The following is a 20412-nucleotide window of genomic DNA, read 5'->3' as shown; positions in this document are numbered from 1 at the left end:
AACATTTTCCGCTAACTTGTGACAAAAAATAAAAACTTCCATGAACTCACTATGCCCATCAGCAAATACCTTAGGGTGTCTACTTTCCGAAATGGGGTCATTTGTGGGGTGTTTCTATTGTCTGGGCATTTTAGAACCTCAGGAAACATGACAGGTGCTCAGAAAGTCAGAACTGCTTAAAAATGCGGTAATTCACATTTTTGTACCATAGTTTGTAAACGCTCTAACTTTTGCGCAAACCAATATACACTTATTGCATTTTTTTTATCAAAGACATGTAGAACAATAAATTTAGAGAAAAATTTATATAGAAATGTAGTTTTATTTGAAAAATTTTACAACAGAATGTGAAAAATGTCATTTTTTTGCAAAAATTTTGGTCAATTTCGATTAATATAAAAAAAGGTAAAAATGTCAGCAGCAATGAAATACCACCACATGAAAGCTCTATTAGTGAGAAGAAAAGGAGGTAAAATTCATTTGGGTGGTAAGTTGTATGACCGAGCAATAAACTGTGAAAGTAGTGTAGTGCAGAATTGTAAAAAGTGGTCTGGTCATTAAGGGGGTTTAAGCTAGGGGTGCTGAGGTGGTTAAAGTCCTGCCTCTTTATCAGTGCAGCTGACACTTATAGTAGAATGGACATATCACCCTCATGATGTGCCATTTCCCCTGGGCGGGGGGAACGTTGCCCCGGGCGCCAAATTGCAGGGGGCGCCAGGCAGCCTATGGCTCCCCTCCCCTCCGTTATACCTCATAGGCTGAAGCAGGACTCGGTCACGATTACCTCACTGTGACCTCCTGCGTCGGATCTTGCGAGATGACGCGGTGCGGGAAGGCACAGTGAGGCATTTGTGACCGCTTGCCCCGGGATGCAGCAAGCTGTGATAGAGACAGGTAAGTATTATTATTATTTTTTTTAACTGTACCCTACCCTAATTGCAGAGGCACTGGGGGCACTATGGGGGTGGGGGAGGAGCAGAAAGAGGAGGACCACTGACTGGACATCATAGTAATAAGAGTGGAGAGGTGGCCATTACATTAATAACAAAGAGGGGGACATTATATTAATAATAAAGAGGGGGCCAATACATTATTATTAATATAATGGCCCCTCTTTATTATTAATATGATGGCCCCCTCTTTATTATTAATATAATGCCCCCTCTTTATTATTAATATAATGGCCCCTCTTTATTATTAATATAATGGCCCCCTCTTTATTATTAATATAATGGCCCCTCTTTATTATTAATATAATAGCCCCCTCTTTATTATTAATATAATACCCCCTCTTTATTATTAATATAATACCCCCTCTTTATTATTAATAAAATGCCCCCTCTTTATTATTAATGTAATGGCCCCTCTTTATTATTAATATAATGCCTCCCTCTTTATTATTAATATAATGCCTCCCTCTTTATTATTAATGTAATGGCCCCTCTTCATTATTAAAGAGGGGCCATTACATTAATAATAAAGAGGGGGCCATTACATTAATAATAAAGAAGGGGCCATTATAATATACAGGGGTTATAATATTATGGGGAATGGGGGACTATCTGTATGGCTCTAGCACATTATTGGGGGGCAGCAGGAGGAGTTGTTGAGACACCAGGAAGGAAAGGATGATAGTAAAGTGAGGAACCTACATTTTTTTCTGTGAAACTCTGCAGAAACGAGAAGCGGCTGAAAGAAGGTGTCATGGCGGTCTTATCTCTGAATGATGACGTTGAGGAAAGTCTATATCACAGGAGACGTCACAGGATGTAACAGGTATGGTGCGGCATTCTACTGTAATAATAATGTTGATGCACATATCTATTTTACGGTAGGGTTGGGGGAGGAGATTGAGAATATGGCCTACACTGCCGCATCCTGGCCCCAGACTTCAGGTCACAGAATAATGGAGTGAAAAAGTTGCAAATTTTTGCACAATCGCTTAAATTGTGCAAAAATTGCGACTTTTATTGGCTCTGCACTATGCTCGCCAGTTTTCTGAAAGTGGGCGTGTTTTCTTATGTAAATGAATCTCTAGACAGATTTACTATTGCGACTATTTAAAAGGTCGCAAAAAAGTTGCTAAAAAATGCGCAATTTCACTCCAGTGAGGACCATACTTATCTTATGCGGCTTTTTAATAGAACATGCAACTTTTTCGTAAAGACGTGCGTCTTTTGTAAAGCTGATTATTGACAGATAAACTGCTACCAGCAAACCACATTTTTCACAGTATTAAAGGGCCGATCATAAATCTGACTTGGCTAAAACTGACTTTAGCCATATGTGGAAGTGGAGTGAGCTGTCAGAGTCGTGATAAATCTGGCCCAGTGTGTGTTCTGAATTCTGGGGGTTCACACCCATCTACTACATTATTTGTACTCAGAGAGTTATCACTGTGTTATCTGAGGTGTTACATATGACTGCAGGTAACATCTGCTACATTATCTGTACTCAGTTATCACTGTGTTATCTGAGGTGTTACATATGACTGCAGGTAACATCTGCTACATTATCTGTACTCAGTGATCACTGTGTTATCTGTGGTATTACATAGGCCTGCAGGTGACATCTGCTACATTATCTGTACTCAGTTATCACTGTGTTATCTGTGGTATTACATAGGACTGCAGGTGACATCTGCTACATTATCTGTACTCAGTTATCACTGTGTTATCTGTGGTGTTACATAGGACAGCAGGTGAATCTACTACATTATCTGTACACGGGGAGTTATCACTGCTATCTGTGGTGTTACATAGGACTGCTAGTGATCTACTACAGTATCTGTTAAAGGGGGCGTGTCCGGGGTGGGGGGGGGAGCAATTTTTGGCTTGCCCCGGGTGCTGGCAACCAACGCTACGCCACTGGGTAAACGGCAGTAAATTTACGCCGCCAGATAATCTATAACAAGCATTTCTATGAACGCTCATTTTTTTTTTGTGTGGCCCCATTGAAATAAATGGTTACGCATATGGTCCACCCAAAAAACGGAACAGGCACGGAACGAAAATACATTTGTGTGCATGAGCCCTTAAAGTTGCACATGAATAAGGTTTGGAATAATTAACAATACTGAGGCTGGTCACACGGGTCCGTTTGTATTTGGTTCGAGCATTTTATTCATTCAGTCATGTTTTTTATATTTTCTTGAGACATATTCTACTAGTTCTTTTTTATCAATGGAATATCACACTGTCGGAGTACAGATATATTGTCTTTAATATATTGTCTTTAATATTACTTTTATAAACCACACCAGTGTGCAGCATGTTATTTATTAACGCGACTTCTACTACTTAGTTAATATTTAAAGCTGTGGTATACCACAAAAACCCCAGTGTATTTGAAGCATCACGGTATAGGTATTGCTGCTCACATAGGTAAAAGATGTGTGTGGATAATGAGCTGAGGCGAATGAAGAGAAGACTTTTGTTTGCCTGAGCCCACATGAGAACTCCAGGGTAACTGAATAGTCTTTGGTTGGTTTGACAGACAATGCTGTGAGCCAGCAGACTCATTCTCACATACCAGAGGCAGGGGCTTTCAGGGGGTATCCAGACCACTGTAACAGAAGGCACCAATGCATCTACAGGCACTTCACCGCCTCTATCTTTGCTTGTTGACGAAAGGAAAGGTCTTGAAATGATAGAAAATCATTTTGGATGAGATATATGCTTTTTAGTGTTTTTTTTTGCTTGAGCGGTATTGAAGAACTGGAAGTTCTTGGGAAGGAATAAGTGCATTGCCCTAAATGTAAGTAGTGAGACTGTGCCGAATGTGTTACACTTGTGCCTACGACAGGTGGAACTTAAACATTTAATTCCTGTGTATTTGCTTTAGAAGAATTATTACATGAAAATCCATGTCAAATGAATGCACATATCATGTTACGTTCTTCTTAAAGCTGTTTTTGCAATTTTCAGAGCTTTGCAAAGTGATGTGAAATAGTTATGTCCAGTTCTTCAGGCCTCATTTTACATTTACCCTGTATGTTGACATCCTTGTATCTGCCTATACAATGGTTTTGTAGACAGAACAGTAATGCAGGGTCTAAACGTTTTAAGTTTCAGATCTTGTGAATTTAAAGTAAGCTAGGGAAAGCTGAGGTCCTTTCACTTAGTTTCTGAAAAGAGACTGGACATATTGTCCCAAAATTCCCACACTTCAAAGCAGCTGAGTAAGAGAAAGCTTAAAAGATGCTTCCCTCATTGCAAGCAATTATTATGTATAATGCATATGTGAGTCAGTGCCCAAGATTATGTCATGTATGAATGTGTGCTCTGATGTTTATTACTTAAATCATTTCTATGTGTACTGTGTATGAAAGGCGATACTATAACGTACTAAAATATACGGTAAGGGATCGCTCTCTCAGGGGGTCGCAATCACAGACTTCTCCAACAATGGGGTTCAAGTCCAAAAGGTGCTTTATTTTGGCACTTCAGCACCATCACATACATAAACATCGAAAATAAACACCTGCCCATCTGGGCTCTACCTAATACACGTGTTGTCTCTACCTCACCTATAGAGCGCCTTTCCCACAGGGGATTAGATCCAGCTTCCTTAGCCATATATGGTCCAGCAGCCGCAGGCTGTGACCACACTAGCACCCTTGGGGGGAGATGGTCCAGAAGTCCTCCCGACTCTGACCGCGCATCCCTCTTTCCATAGGCTTTGCTGGGCCCCCCAAACTTCAGTCTTTTCAAAGCCTCGTGGCCCCTCAGCCCTCTTGGCTGAGACCACACAGAGCCTCTCAGGCTACCCTCTCTCTCAGGCTTCCTCAGCCTTTCTCCCTAAAAGTCATACACAGAGGGTTGTTTTATCCCACCTTGATTACAGCAGCAGGCCTCACCTGCGATCACTTCCGGCAAAAGACAAAACATGTAGTGGAAGGATGTGGACTGGCAGATCCCACTACCAAACCTATCCCCCAGTCCACATGAAATCCAGCCTAGAACAACATCTAGACAAAACTGTCTCGGCAAACTACACTTAGCCGAAACCACTTATACTGTACACATCACCACAATACGCTTAGAATCACTTATGTTATGAAAATGACATAAAATGAGCGAAAACCTTTGTAGTAGGAGCAGCCTTATAATACTATAATATTTGTGTTAGTAGTAAAATTTGTAGACTTTTTGTTAAATACATGTTACTATTTATTGACTGTATGACGTGTTATATGTTTTTATGTTATATCATGTCACATTTCGCTATATATTGAAATCAAATATAAGATCAATATAACCTTTCTTCTAAAGTTTAATAATCTTCCTCTGTTGCCATCCAGTACCCGTACCAGCCACCATTTCATTCAAGCTCTCATTTAGATGGTTGATGTCTGTGCTGGTTTAGCTTTATCAATGGAAGACATTGTCACATTTACAATGAGTGTTAATAAGTGCTGTCCTAGAAGTAGAACACCATTGATATATAATGAGGCACAGAAATAGCTGTAACCTGAGTATATAGAAAAACAGAACCCAATCTGCAGGATCTGAAACTATTGTAAGCCACACTGTTTGCTACTAGGCAAACACTCACTGCTTATTTGACCCAAAATGAGCTATTTATGTCTGCATTATTTTTTGCATACCTAGATAAACTTTTTTTTTCCAGAGATTAACCAATATCAGCATGAAACCTGCAACTGCTGTGTATCTCATAGTGCAAGGTGCCCTGCTTTAGACCCCCTCATTAATACAGAGCAAAAAGCTGCAACGTTAGAGAGGCTTCTACTCTGACGAAGGCATGCCATCACTGTGTTACATGGTGGGCCATTCGGTTAAACAGCCAGCATGTAGTACAAAACTCTCCCTGCTGCAGCCTAAGCATCTTTATAGATGAGGATGGCTTCATGGCTAACACCAACAGTGTCATATTATTAACAATACATTCACACAGTAGTTGTGGCCTGAAAAGAAAAACCCACAAAAAACATTGGGGTCATTTATGATGTGAAGTACGCCACCTTTTGGCGTACTTTTGTCGTGAATTTGGTCACAATCTGCGACTTTCCCCTGCTTATGGCACTTTTCCGAGGTGGCGGAAAAAGTGGGCGTGGTGTTGGTGGGGAAGGGGGCGGACCGGCCTGACCCATTTCATTTATGGGTTTCTACACCTGAATTTGGTGTAGAAAATGACTTAAATCAATGCCAGCAAGGGAACTGGCATAGATATAAGCAAGTCACATGACCAGCTCCTAAGTTATGTATAGGCGGACATGGACTAAGACCGGTGTCTAAATCTCCAGTCTTAGTAAATGTCCCCCATTAGTTTTAAAACGCGAGGATAGCCATTATAGACCTTGGAGATTCCAACCAGACAATGTAGTAAATCTCCAGAAAATAAACCTAGGCAAAAAGCAATGTATGGGCAGCCCTAATCATTCAGCAAGCAAGGTCATGATATCAGAAATATCTGCTATAACTAGGTATTCGTGAACCCAATAATAATCCTATTGAGTGGCTGGGATTCAGTGATTGTAAGATATTTACTAATGGCTGAAATTGAATATTGCATTTTTTAGGTAGGTCTTAATGCTGCCAGACATAAAAAAAGAAGGGCAAAAATAACATCAACATTAGCTCTAAATATATCCAGGTAGAAGGATAGACCGAGGGTAAGCACAGAGTAGCTCACGAGACACAAGCAACTCAAAGTCAAAGGGCTTTTTTATGTTGATTCCCTAAAAGACAAAATGTGTCCATGATTCAGTCAGAGAGCCTTAAAGGGAACCGAACTCTCTAGGAATGCCACACTTCTGCCAAGATGGAAGAGATCTCCAAACCCCTCTATAGACAAGCACATTGGAATGGTTATATGTTTATTATTATGGGAAGAGTACGCAATCCATTTGCAGGTGCACTTCTTCAGATTTAATAATTTGTCAGACAAGGCAAATAAAGCAGCAGAATGTACTGTCTCGAAAGTATAGCTGACTGGACCTGTCGAGATGGACAATGGTCAGGATATGCATGAATAATGAAAAGAGAATAAATTAATAATGGAAGTAGGAAAGGGCTATGGGTGGTCTGACTATAGACCGAACATTGTAGTGTCAGGCTTGCTAGCACTCTGAGCTGAATTTTAAAACCTACCAAAATGACTAGCTGCTAAAATATTAGCAAGTAGTGGTAACTTTCCCTTACTGTATATAAAACCCAAGAACAGTTTTTGGGGGTTGTGGTTAGGACTAATGTATTTTTACCTACACTTACAAGTCAACATAGCACCAGCTCACTGGTTTCAGTGGAATTTAGATAATTCTCTAAAATCCTGGTAGGGGAAACCAGACAGTGTGCACGCAGTCAATGCACACTCGCCCACGTTGGCCAGAGAGTGCACAATTTTACTGCAGAATTGTGCCACCATTGACTGCCGTAGAAGAGCGTTGCTTGGCCGTATGGTGCTGCCAGCCACACAGTCTGGTCTTTCTTTCCGGGGATTTTAGAGAATTATTTCAATGCAACTGAAACCAATGAGCTGGTGCTATGTCCACCTGCTAGTGTAGGTAAACATACATTAGTCCCAACCACAACCCCTTGTGTGTAATTTGGGGGTTCATATAAGGCAAAGTTAGTACCACTTGCTAATATTTTAGCAGCTAGTCATTTTAGTAGGTTTTGAAATTCAGCTCAGAATGTCAGCGAGCCTGACAGTACAATGTTCGGTTTGTAGTCAGACCACCCACACCCCTTACCTGCTTCCATTATTACTTTATTCCCTTTTCATTATTCATGCTTGTCAGTGTGGTCCCAAGCTAAGCGTAGTTTGACATGCAGCATTTTTTGTTAATTCCACTGCAATTTTTCTTGCAGTCTTTTTGAGCAAATAAATACAGATGTAGTACAGTGCCTGTTTCACATTACATATGTCTTATGAGTAACAATTTACGTTTTGATAATTAATATTGGGGGCATAAATCACACACATAACAAAACAGAATAATTAATGGTCCCGTTTAGGCCTCACTCAATGACTTACAGGTGATGTCTCCCCTGGCTGGAGTCATTTCATTTTTTTCTCAGTTCTGCACAGATGGTGTCTCCTGACCACAACTTGTTTCTGCATAGTTAACCACACCTATTTAGTAATAATGCCTCCCTTTATACCCCAAGTAGTGCCCCCTTCACATATAATGCTCCCCGGAAGTGCCCTCTTCACATATAATGCCCCCCAGTAGCAGCCTCTTTACATACAGTATAATGCCCCCCAGTATTGCCCTCTTCACATATAATGACCCCCCAGTAGTGCCTTCTTTACATAAAAGTGTCCCCGAGTTGTAGCATATTTAAATTTCATGCCACCTTCAGCCTATGAGGCTAAACGGTGGGGCACAGGAACTGTCCCCGCTGTTCAACTCCGGTGCTCTCCGTGGACCAGTACCAGATGATCCATGACCCAGTATTTGTCCGCTGCCCAGGATTTTGGAACCGCTGTACTAGGAGACTTTAACATGCAATCATGAGACTGATTTTTACATAGACTGCAATGATTGACCGTTATAGTCTATAGGAGATTCAATACATTCCTATGAAGCCCTGCCAGACGCAGGACTCCATAGGAATGTATTGCTGTGGTAGCCTAAAGGCTTCCTAATGCTTGAGGGTACCACAGAGAATGAGCGGCCACCCTGGTCCTCGGGGACCCCATTCCTTTGGAAAGCTGCCTCAGATGAAGAGGTCACAATGTTTAATGTGGGTAAATGTCTGTGATCGGCGTTATCACCAATTGCAAGCATTAGCTCAGGCTATTTGCTGTTTAAAATGCATTTTTAAAGATTGGACTTCTGCTATACTTGTACAGCGGCAGTCCTGAAGGGGTTAAACATGGCACATTTACAGTGGTCCTATACAAACTTTCTGGTGTAAATCACAGGTTTGCAAGTTGTAAATGCCATTCTGTCTAAATTTTGTCACAAGTGATGTTTCTACACCATCCTTGCCAATTTCCAGAAAGAGCGCATGGTGGGGTCAGGCCCTTCAGTCCCAACATATTTACCATCATTTATACCAAGTGTCCACGTCATTGTGGCTCATACAGGGAGTGCAGAATTATTAGGCAAGTTGTATTTTTGAGGATTAATTTTATTATTGAACAACAACCATGTTCTCAATGAACCCAAAAAACTCATTAATATCAAAGCTGAATATTTTTGGAAGTAGTTTTTAGTTTGTTTTTAGTTTTAGCTATTTTAGGGGGATATCTGTGTGTGCAGGTGACTATTACTGTGCATAATTATTAGGCAACTTAACAAAAAACAAATATATACCCATTTCAATTATTTATTTTTGCCAGTGAAACCAATATAACATCTCAACATTCACAAATATACATTTCTGACATTCAAAACCAAAACAAAAACAAATCAGTGACCAATATAGCCACCTTTCTTTGCAAGGACACTCAAAAGCCTGCCATCCATGGATTCTGTCAGTGTTTTGATCTGTTCACCATCAACATTGCGTGCAGCAGCAACCACAGCCTCCCAGACACTGTTCAGAGAGGTGTACTGGTTTCCCTCCTTGTAAATCTCACATTTGATGATGGACCACAGGTTCTCAATGGGGTTCAGATCAGGTGAACAAGGAGGCCATGTCATTAGATTTTCTTCTTTTATACCCTTTCTTGCCAGCCACGCTGTGGAGTACTTGGGCGCGTGTGATGGAGCATTGTCCTGCATGAAAATCATGTTTTTCTTGAAGGATGCAGACTTCTTCCTGTACCACTGCTTGAAGAAGGTGTCTTCCAGAAACTGGCAGTAGGACTGGGAGTTGAGCTTGACTCCATCCTCAACCCGAAAAGGCCCCACAAGCTCATCTTTGATGATACCAGCCCAAACCAGTACTCCACCTCCACCTTGCTGGCGTCTGAGTCGGACTGGAGCTCTCTGCCCTTTACCAATCCATCCATCTGGCCCATCAAGACTCACTCTCATTTCATCAGTCCATAAAACCTTAGAAAAATCAGTCTTGAGATATTTCTTGGCCCAGTCTTGACGTTTCAGCTTGTGTGTCTTGTTCAGTGGTGGTCGTCTTTCAGCCTTTCTTACCTTGGCCATGTCTCTGAGTATTGCACACCTTGTGCTTTTGGGCACTCCAGTGATGTTGCAGCTCTGAAATATGGCCAAACTGGTGGCAAGTGGCATCTTGGCAGCTGCACGCTTGACTTTTCTCAGTTCATGGGCAGTTATTTTGCGCCTTGGTTTTTCCACACGCTTCTTGCGACCCTGTTGACTATTTTGAATGAAACGCTTGATTGTTCGATGATCACGCTTCAGAAGCTTTGCAATTTTAAGAGTGCTGCATCCCTCTGCAAGATATCTCACTATTTTTGACTTTTCTGAGCCTGTCAAGTCCTTCTTTTGACCCATTTTGCCAACGGAAAGGAAGTTGCCTAATAACTATGCACACCTGATATAGGGTGTTGATGTCATTAGACCACACCCCTTCTCATTACAGAGATGCACATCACCTAATATGCTTAATTGGTAGTAGGCTTTCGAGCCTATACAGCTTGGAGTAAGACAACATGCATAAAGAGGATGATGTGGTCAAAATACTCATTTGCCTAATAATTCTGCACGTAGTGTAGTGTATTTCTACTAGCACTGGATAAGTTATTAAAGGGGTTGTCTCATATTGCCGTTACTAAAGCGAGATGAGACACAGTTCCGACCACCTCCCGGCCGGTTAACTGCAGATTGCTCTGGCTCTCTGCTGTTTCAGTAGCAACTACAATACGAGAAAAATAGATGCAGTTCACATTTGGTGTTATTTGTGCTAAAAGCATTTTTTGCCATTTTTCTAGAGGAAAAGAGAAATATAGACAGTTCATTTTTGCTGTTATATGAGCTAAAAGCGTTTCTTGTCATATTTTACTCCAATACGAGAAAAATAGACGCAGTTCACATTTGGTGTTATTTGCGCTAAAAGCGTTTATTGCCATATTTATAGAGAAAAAGAGAAAAATAGACTAAGTTCATATTTGCTGTTTGCGCTAAAAGCATTTCTTGTTATATTTCACTTCAATACAAGAAAAATAGACGCAATTCACATTTGGTGTTATTTGCGCTAAAAGTGTTTATTGCCATATTTCTAGAGAAAAATAGACTTAGTTCATATTTGATGTTATTTGCGCTAAAAGCGTTTCTTGAAATATTTCACTACAATACAAGAAAAATAAACGCTGTTCACATTTGGTGTTATTTGCTCTAAAAGCGTTTATTGCCATATTTCAGTAGAAAAAGAGAAAAATATACGCAGTTAATTTTTTCTGTTATTTACTCTGAAATCGTTTGGTGGCCTATTTTAGTCCAATACGAGAAATATATATGCAGGTCACGTTTGCTTGTATTTGTTTGGAAATAATTTTGTGGCCTATTTCAGTACAATACCTGAAATATATACCATATTTTTCACCCTATAAGAGGCACCGGCCAATAAGACGCACCTAGGTTTTTGAGGAGGAAAATAAGAAAGAAAATATTTTTAACCAAAAGGTGTGCTTTTGGTGCATTTTTAACTAATGGTGGTCTGTGCATGACACTACTATGGGGGATCTGTGGATGGCACTGTTTAAGGGGACGATCTGTTGGTGGCACTGTTATGGGGGATCTGTGGATGGCACTGTTATGGGGGGATCTGTGGATGGCATTGTTATGGGGGGATCTGTGGATGGCATTGTTATGGGGGGATCTGTGGATGGCATTGTTATGGGGGGGATCTGAGGGAGGCACTGTTATGGCAGGGATCTGTGGATGGCATTGTTATGGGGGGTGATCTGTGGATGGCACTGTTATGGGGGGTGGTCTGTGGATGGCACTGTTATGGGGGGAGATCTGTGGATGGCACTGTTATGGGGGGAGATCTGTGGATGGCACTGTTATGGGGGTGATCTGTGGATGGCACTGTTATGGGGGGATGATCTGTGGATGGCACTGTTATGGAGGGCGATCTGTGGATGGCACTGTTATGGGGGGTGGATCTGTGGATGGCACTGCTATATATGTGTCACCCACAGATCCCCCACCCCATAACAGTGCCATCCACATATCCCCACCCCATAATAGTGGCATCCACAGATCACCCCCCCATAACAGTGCCATCCACAGATCTCCCCCCCATAACAGTGCCATTCACATATCCCCCAACCCATAATAGTGGCATCCACAGATGCCCTAATATACCGGAGCTAAACCTGTGGGAAGGGCCAGTGGCATGCAAATGCGGTGGGGCCAGTGCGGTCACTGTACTCCAGCCCTGCCACTCACTCACTGCTTTATTTCCTAAACCTTTTATAATAATAACTTTAATTGAAGTTCCGATCCCCAGCCCCATCTGTACTACTTACTAAATGTCCTGTAGAAGGCAGATCAGGGCGGGCGGCCGGCCGTAACTCACTGATGTCACATGCCTGCGCCGCCTACTTCATTCATAAAGCCTGCCGCAGCAACCGCTACATCACCCAGTGGCACGCACTCAGTTTCAGCCAGTCAAGGCTCCACCACCTCAGCCGAAGGGAGCTGTCTGTCAATCCCATCTTCTGCTGGTCTAGATCCTCCTGTGCCGAGCCGAGGTGGAGAGTCCCAAGCCGTCATTTCTTTGAAAAAGGCAGTACCATCCCTGCACACACATTTAGAACAGAAGGTGAGCCAGTCCTTGAGCCTGTCAGTGCATGGCAGCTCCAACATGTGGAGCTATAACTACGGTCAGGGACAATACATGTCCTTTATGGCCCACAGCCACACCAGCAACTTGGACAGATCATGCAACTTCCTCCTCCACGTTGTCACATCGTTGGTCCTGAGACAATGTCCGCCTCTGCCTCCTCATCCTCCACCATGTCCTTAGCCTCCACTGCAGGGACAATTCACAGAGCCCCTACAGCATACCATATGTGCAGGGCTCGGCGGTGTTACGCTGTTCTGCACTTTGTTTGTCTTCACAAATTGAGTCACACAGGGGAGCAACTGCTCCGTGTGATGCATCAAGAAATAGAATCCTAGCTTTCTCCCTGACAACTCAAAATAGGAACTATGGTGTCACAGAAAGTACGGGGAAGGAAAGACAACCAAAGGGAACCACAACAAAACAACAACAGACTAGGCCCCAAACCTAGGGAGTAAAGAGGTCACCTCCTAGCATTCCCTGATACTCACCCTAAGCTGCTAACAAAATGTGCAAATCTCAATGGTAGAAATGCACAGGAACCTGAGACTGCTGAAACACTGCACCAAACCCTCAGCTTAGGTAACAGGGAAAGAGACAACTGGCTCCTTCCAAACTGAAGTAGCCAGTGTCTCCCTGAGGCCTAGTCAGGACAGACACATAAAGAAAAGGGAAAGGACTTAGCTTGAGATGTAACTGGAACAGGAAAACCACCACACAAGCAGAGCACTCCACATAAGAGCTATCAGCTGCAAGGAAGCAAGTGAGAAGCGGTACATATAAAGAGCCACCTGACTGATAATGAGCAGCATCTGCGAAGGGGTGGAAACCTGTCAGCAACAATAAAAACAAGAGAGATCTGTCAGATAGACTCTTGAGTCCTCCGTCTATTTGAACTTCTAAGATCTCTCCCAGGGCCGGCGGTGACATTACTCCCCCTTCTACGGGTCACCTCCGGGTACCCAGGACCAACTTTATCAGAGTGGGCTCTGTGAAAGGGCCTCAGAAGCCGACTGGAAATTCACATCAGTCGCCGTGACCCACATTCTCTCCTCTGGACCATAACCTTTCCAACGAACAAGGTATTAAAGGGAACCCCGAAGAAAACGAGAGTCAACAACTCTGGAAATTTGAAACTCCAGGCGGAGGTGGTAAGGAAGGTTCCACATAACTCTTTAACAAAGATTTATGGAAGACATTATAAATCTTCCAAGCTTGCGAAATTTCAACGCAAAAAGAAACCAGATTAGTAATGGGAGAGATCTTGTATGGACCAATAAATCTTGGACCTAACTTCCAGGATTGCACCCTCAACTTAATGTTCTTAGTGGACAACCACACCAAATCACCCACATTCAGGTCCGGACCAGACACACGTTTCTTGTCAGCCATACGTTATACCTATCTCCCATCTTTTTTTAAATTGATTAGAATTTTCCGCCAGATAGATGATAAGGAAGAAGCAAATCTCTCCTCATCAGGTATACCAGAGGAACTATTCCCAGAGAACGTACCAAACTGAGGGTGAAACCCATATGCACCAAAAAATTTTGATTTATCAGTTGACTCCTGACAACGGTTATTCAAAGCAAATTCAGCCAAAGACAAAAATGAGGACCACTCCTTATTCTCAGCAACAAAACACCTCAAATATGTCTCTAAATTCTGGTTGGTGCGTTCAGTTTGTCCGTTCGACTGATGGTGAAAAGCCGAAGAGAAGGACAAACGAATCCCCAGGCGAGTACAGAAAGCCTTCCAGAATCTGGACACAAATTGAGTCCCTCTATCAGACACCACATCAGAGGGAATGCTGTGTAATTTCACAATGTTATCAATAAATGTCCGAGCCAGAGTTTTGGCATTGGGTAAACCAGAAAATGGAAATAAGTGTGCCATCTTACTGAAGAGGTCGACCACCACCAAAATCACTGTCATCCCCGAAGAACTGGGCAAATCGGTGATAAAGTCCATGGACAAGTGCGTCCAGGGACGGGATGGACAAAAGAAGAAGAGATCCTGAGGGCTGAGTATGAGTCACACTCTTACGTAAACCTGGCCACCAGAATCTCAGAGAAATAAGATCAACAGTGGATCTGCTCCCAGGGTGTCCAGCAAGGACAGTATCATGATGTTCCTTAACCACCTCCCGACCGCCTAACGCACCGATGCGTCCGGGAGGTGGTTGATTTGTTCCTCCTGGACGCATAGGCGCGTCATCTCGCGAGACGCGAGATTACGTCACAGCCGGCCCGCGCATGCGCATCGCGGGCCGGCATTTCGTAGCAAAGTATTTCGTCAGCAACCTGCCGGCCACGATCATTGGCTGGCAGGTTGCTGATTTTTAAAAAAACCAATCAGCAGCCATTTAACCCAGACTGTTGGTACATAGGGACTACCCACTAGGGGAAGGGCCACCCGGTCATGCCTTTTCACAACCCATACCATTAAATAAGAGACAGACAACCATATTACTTTTAATGCTGGGTGATGATCGGTCACAGCTTACTTTATTTAACGATAACACCATGACCGTAAATGGCGCAGTATGCCAGCCGCTGGCCTCCCAGCGGGCAAGTCTGCCTTGTGCCATAACCAAACTCCATACTGAATTATATACCGCCAGCTGTGACTTGCTTTCATATCATAAAGAACAATAGGTACATGTCTTCATAACATCCTCTTTTTATTTATTTTTTTACAATTTCCTTTTTTTTTCTTTTTCCCTTCATTCTTTTTTTTTTTTTTTTTGAACAAAATAATACCTCACATGAGGAACAAACAAACGTCAGCCGTCAAAACCATCCCATCCGTGGGGGAGGGCGGGTGGGCAACCAGCACATCCACCGTCAAGAGGAAGTGGACAACTCACTCCCAGCAATATATATCCTCCAGGACCGCCCCCATTCCATTGAATCATGGGAAGGCTACCATTAACTCCAAACTCCCCTTAACTGCACACAAACCCTTAAAGGGGCCATGACCCACATATCATCTCGGGGCATAGGGGATAAGGAAGTACCCCCACAGTCTCTTATCACCCTCCCTAGGCAGTCGGGTGCTCCCCATCATATTAGTAAATATGATGGGGTTATATGGCTGCTGTGCTCCTCTGCTCCTTCTTTTGGTCGGTTGGTTCCAGCAGAGGAGCACACATCACTGTGAGTACCCACTACACCACACTTAGCCCCCAGATCACCCCTATTAACCCTTCGATCACCCCTTTGATCGCCCCTGTCAATCACTAGTGAAAGGAAAAAAGTGATCAGTGCAAACTGTCACTTTTTTTTCCCACTGGTATTGACCGTTAGGTTTTAGGTATAGTTTAGGCCCCTTGGTTAGGTAGTTTAGGGATCAGTTAGCGCCCAGCCCACCGCACCGCACCGCAGTCCGTCATTCGCTGATTAGCGTATCGCTAATCAGCATTTGTACTTTTATAGTATCTGGAAGTGATCAAAACTGATCACGGTCAGATCTATAATTGTATTAGTGTCACTTTAGTTCTCCCTCCACCCAAAACGCAGTGTTTGCCCGATCAGGCCTGATCGGTCGCCCACACGTGCGTTCGCCCACACCCGCCCCACCGCAGTGACAAAAAAAATAATTTTTTTTGATCGCTGCACATTCACTTTACACGCACTGCGGCGATAAAAAAAATCTGTTTTGATATTTTTTATCAACCGCAGTGGCCTCCGGTACTTCGCTAGCCTCCCATTTGTAAGACAGGCTTGCTTTTTTTTTTCTTGGGTAGTCTCAGGGAATACCCCTAAATTTAGTTGCCCACATGTCAAACAGGGGGTATTCTTCTGAAGAGGCCTACAGGCTTCTGACCCAGTCGGATGAGGAGTGGGAACCCTCATCTGATGAATCTAGCGGGTCAGAATACGAACCTGTAGAAAGCAGTGGCTCTCTGACCCAAAGTTCGGACGAGGAGGCTGAGGTCCCTGATAGCACCAGGCGTACCCGGCCCCGTGTTGCTAGACCGCAGGTTGCGCAGGATCCGCTTCAAGAGCAGCAGAGTGGGGCTGGTGCTGTCGGATTACGTGGTGAGGCATACACCAGCAGCCCAGCCCTTCCTGGACCTAGTACCAGCACTGCCGTAGAACATGGTGAAGTAGCGAGCACCAGAAGGGCAGTTGAAGCTGGTACGGTGGCACGTGCAGTAGTGACCCCGTCGCAGCCACCGCAAAGACGTGCCCGTAGAGCCCCTAGAATCCCAGAGGTGCTGGCAAACCCTGATTGGCAATCCCCAACTTCAGCCGCACCTGTAGTTCCCCCTTTCACCGCCCAGTCTGGAGTTCGGGTTGAGACAGCTCAGATCGGTTCGGCCCTGGGATTTTTTGAGCTGTTCTTGACTGCGGAGCTCTTAGACTTAGTTGTGGCAGAGACAAACCGGTATGCCACACAATTTATAACCGCTAACCCGGGAAGCTTTTATGCCCAGCCTTTCCGGTGGAAACCAGTCCAAGTTTCCGAAATTAAAACTTTTTTGGGCCTCCTCCTCAACATGGGTCTAACTAAAAAGCATGAATTGCGATCATATTGGTCCACGAACCCAATTCATCACATGCCCATGTTCTCTGCTGCTATGTCCAGGACACGATTTGAGACCATCCTGCGTTTCCTGCACTTTAGTGATAACAGCACCTCCCATCCCAGAGGCCACCCTGCTTTTGACCAGCTCCACAAAATTCGGCCCCTCATAGACCATTTCAACCTGAAATTTGCAGATATGTATACCCCAGAGGAAAACATCTGCGTAGACGAGTCCCTTATACATTTTACCGGGCGCCTTGGCTTCAAACAATACATCCCAAGCAAGCGCGCCCGGTATGGGGTCAAATTGTATAAGCTCTGTGAAAGGGCCACAGGCTATACACACAAATTTCGTGTCTATGAGGGAAAAGATCAGACCCTGGAGCCGGTCGGTTGCCCTGACTACCTGGGGAGCAGTGGGAAGATAGTCTGGGACTTGGTGTCACCCTTATTCGGCAAGGGGTACCATCTTTATGTGGACAATTTTTACACAAGTGTGGCCCTCTTTAGGCATTTGTTTCTAGAACGGATTGGCGCCTGTGGTACCGCGCGAACTAGTCGCGCGGGCTTCCCCCAACGGCTCGTTAGCACCCGTCTTGCAAGGGGGCAGAGGGCCGCACTGTGTAACGAAGAACTGCTCGCGGTGAAATGGAGAGACAAGCGTGACGTTCACATGCTCTCCTCCATTCACGCAGACACGACAATCCAAATTGAGCGAGCAACCCGTGTCATTGAAAAGCCCCTCTCAGTCCACGACTATAACCTTCACATGGGAGGGGTGGACTTCAATGACCAGATGTTGTCTCCGTATTTAGTTTCCCGCAGAACCAGACGCTGGTATAAGAAGGTGTCTGTATATTTAATTCAATTGGCTCTGTACAATAGTTTTGTTCTTTACAGTAAGGCTGGGAGAACTGGATCCTTCCTCAAATTTCAGGAAGAGATCATCGAGAACCTCCTGTACCCAGGAGGTTCCGTGGCCCCATCCACCAGTGTAGTTAGCCGTCTACACGAGCGACATTTCCCCAATGTCGTTGCTGGTACCTCAACCCACCCGTCACCCCGAAAAAGATGTTGTGTCTGTAGCAGGAGTGGAATAAGGCGTGACACCCGCAATTTCTGTCCTGTCTGTCCTGACCACCCTGCCCTATGCTTAGGGGAGTGTTTCCGAAAGTACCACACACAGGTACACCTAGCATAGGGCTCATCTCACCAGGACAGGCACACAGGGCTATTAGGGCCCATTCACTCACTGCTGCTGCAAACCTCTCCTTTCACCTGGGACAAAGTGCATAACGCACTTCGCCACATCTTTGGGCGATTTGCGCTTTGCACATTGACCCATGGGGAAGGAGAGGTTTGTTCTTCTTTTTTTACCTTCCAGGTGGACCAACCGATCTACTAGCTGCAGCACTGATGTGCATTCTGACAGAAGCATTGCGCTGCTGTCAGATTACACGCAAGTCGGTGTATGCGGCGCTGCAAGACGAGATTTTCTCCTCTGCAGTAACAGATACGTTTGCCGAGGCATACGAGCTGAGGAGGAGGCGGCGTTCCTATGCTTTGGCAAACACTTTGAATATATATATATAAAAAAAAAAAAATTCCCGGCAATGATTTATTCATCCACATCGATTGATGTGAATGGAGAAATCTGGTTTGCCAGGGCATACGAGCTAAGTGGGTATGGATGTTGGGCGGAGCTCCTATGTCCTGGCAGACGCCTTTCCCCTCCTTTTTTTTTTTTGGCAGAGATTTTTTCATCCACATTGATCGATGCGAATGAAGAAATCTGTGCCGTTCATTTTTTTCTTTCAGCCCAGAGGCTGAACGAAAAAAAAAATCTCATTACCTGTATGCTCAATATAAGGAGAATAGCAGAAACTCCTAATGCTGGCCATACATGTAATGATTGCGGAGACCCTCAAATGCCAGGGCAGTACAAACACCCCACAACTGACCCCATTTTGGAAAGAAGACACCCCAAGGTATTTGCTGAGGGGCATATTGAGTCCATGAAAGATTTAAATTTTTGTCCTAAGTTAGCGGAAAGTGAGACTTTGTGAGAAAAAAAAAAAAAAAATCAATTTCCGCTAACTTATGCCAAAAAAATAAATTTCTATGAACTTGCCAGGCCCCTCATTGGATACCTTGGGGTGTCTTCTTTCCAAAGTGGGGTCACATGTGGGGTATTTTTACTGCCCTGGCTTTTTAGGGGCCCTAAAGCGTAAGAAGAAGTCTGGGATCCAAATGTCTAAAAATGCCCTCCTAAAAGGAATTTGGGCACCTTTGCGCATCTAGGCTGCAAAAAAGTGTCACACATCTGGTATCGCCGTACTCAGGAGAAGTTGGGGAATGTGTTTTGGGGTGTCATTTTACATATACCCATGCTGGGTGAGATAAACATCTTGGTCAAATGCCAACTTTGTATAAAAAAATTGGAAAAGTTGTCTTTTGCCAGGATATTTCTCTCTCCCAGCATGGGTATATGTAAAATGACACCCCAAAACACATTCCTCAACTTCTCCTGAGTACGGCGATACCAGATGTGTGACACTTTTTTGCAGCCAAGGTGGGCAAAGGGGCACATATTCCAAAGTGCACCTTTCGGATTTCGCAGGCCATTTTTTACACATTTTGATTGCAAAGTACTTCTCACACATTTGGGCCCCTAACTTGCCAGGGCAGTATAACTACGCCACAAGTGACCCCATTTTGGAAAAAGTGTGACACATCTGGTATCGCCGTACTCAGGAGAAGTTGGGGAATGTGTTTCGGGGTGTCATTTTACATATACCCATGCTGGGTGAGAAAGATATCTTGGTCAAATGCCAACTTTGTATAAAAAAATGGAAAAAGTTGTCTTTTGCCAAGATATTTCTCTCACCCAGCATGGGTATATGTAAAATGACACCCTAAAACACATTCCCCAACTTCTCCTGAGTACGGCGATACCAGATGTGTGACACTTTTTTGCAGCCAAGGTGGGCAAAGGGGCACATATTCCAAAGTGCACCTTTTGGATTTCACCGGTCATTTTTTACACATTTTGATTGCAAAGTACTTCTCACACATATAGGCCCCTAAATTGCCAGGGCAGTATAACTACCCCACAAGTGACCCCATTTTGGAAAGAAGACACCCCAAGGTATTCTGTGAGGGGCATGGTGAGTTCCTAGAATTTTTTATTTTTTGT

At 43.9% G+C, this 20412-nt stretch overlaps 1 protein-coding gene across 1 annotated transcript in view; it reads left to right on the top strand.

The window, feature by feature from the left end:
* Window positions 1-3369: 3369 nt before the first annotated feature.
* Window positions 3370-20412, top strand: part of VEPH1 (ventricular zone expressed PH domain containing 1) — a 529573-nt gene continuing 512530 nt past the window's right edge. Inside the window, exon 1 of the mRNA XM_044289371.1 lies at window positions 3370-3756. The gene's annotated coding sequence lies outside the window, so the exon portion shown is untranslated. The remainder of the gene's footprint in view (window positions 3757-20412) is intronic.

This window comes from Bufo gargarizans, chromosome 4, assembly GCF_014858855.1.
Source record: "Bufo gargarizans isolate SCDJY-AF-19 chromosome 4, ASM1485885v1, whole genome shotgun sequence".
In the NCBI taxonomy this organism is placed as follows: domain Eukaryota; kingdom Metazoa; phylum Chordata; class Amphibia; order Anura; family Bufonidae; genus Bufo; species Bufo gargarizans.
Note: the sequence above shows the minus strand (reverse complement) of the source record. Positions and strands in the feature narration are given on the sequence as shown.